This window comes from Morus notabilis, unplaced genomic scaffold, assembly GCF_000414095.1.
Source record: "Morus notabilis unplaced genomic scaffold, ASM41409v2 Scaffold262, whole genome shotgun sequence".
In the NCBI taxonomy this organism is placed as follows: Eukaryota; Viridiplantae; Streptophyta; class Magnoliopsida; order Rosales; family Moraceae; genus Morus; species Morus notabilis.
The window spans coordinates 569,336-570,400 of NW_010364747.1; positions in this window are offsets into that span (position 1 = coordinate 569,336).

Sequence of the window (1,065 nt, forward strand, 5' to 3'; positions counted from 1 at the left end):
GTGTGCCCACCCGCACACTGATTGTGGAAACGAGAATAGCAAAGAAGACCAGTTGGTTGAGGCTCTTCCGGTTGCTGTTTGGAACGCTTAGATCTGTCAGACGTGCAGTTTCCTGAAATCTCAAAAGGTATGTTTTAGATCTTTAGTATTTATGTTATATAGCGTCATGAACATGTTCTTGCTTGGCTTTAACGTTGATTAAAATTTTTAAATTCCGCTGCGCACTCGATGCCATTAATTTTCCAACATGTACAACCATAAAATATGCTCAAATAAATTATCCACTCGGAGATCCACACCGGTACATAATGAATCCCTTCCTAGGGGTCGGTATCACCATGTGTTACCTGCGGACCAACAATGGAGGCCATGGGTCTTTTCTTCAAAAAACCCTCACCCACTCAATCTTTTGGAAAAATAAGGTTTTATGTTAAGAAATATGCATGAACAATTTTAATGAGTGGCACTCCATATTCTACATGTAATGTTATCACATATATAGCAAATCATATTATATGCAATCATACAAAGCAATTAAGCTAGGCAATAAGCATAATAATAATAATAACCGTAATATTATGGTTCCATCCTAGAGAAAAGAAAAAATAAAGATTACTGAGAATAATCGAAACATATATCGATTCTTCATCTTGAATCTTCCCGGTTGTCCTTGAATTCTTCATCACGATCAAATTCTGGTTATCATAAAATTATTTTTCATGTTTTCTTGAAAAAATCTCAAAAAATTGCAAAATCGTATACTGTCACGTTAGGTCCGGTCGATCGGTGACAGAGCAGTTATACTCAACCGGTCGACTACCTTATATTAACCGGTTGACCGGTGCCTGTGCGACAGTAACACAGATTTTCAGAAATCAAAGCAGTTTTTCAATTTATTCAAAAAACACAAAACAATTTTATAAACCAAGGAAAATTAGATACCTGCATATCCTTCATCTTCAAAATCCATCTTCAAAATCCTTGATAAATCTCCTCCAAGAATTTTTACATAAAAATTCCTATACCGTTTTTCGGTTTACAAAATTTCTAATAAAGAAAATAAAA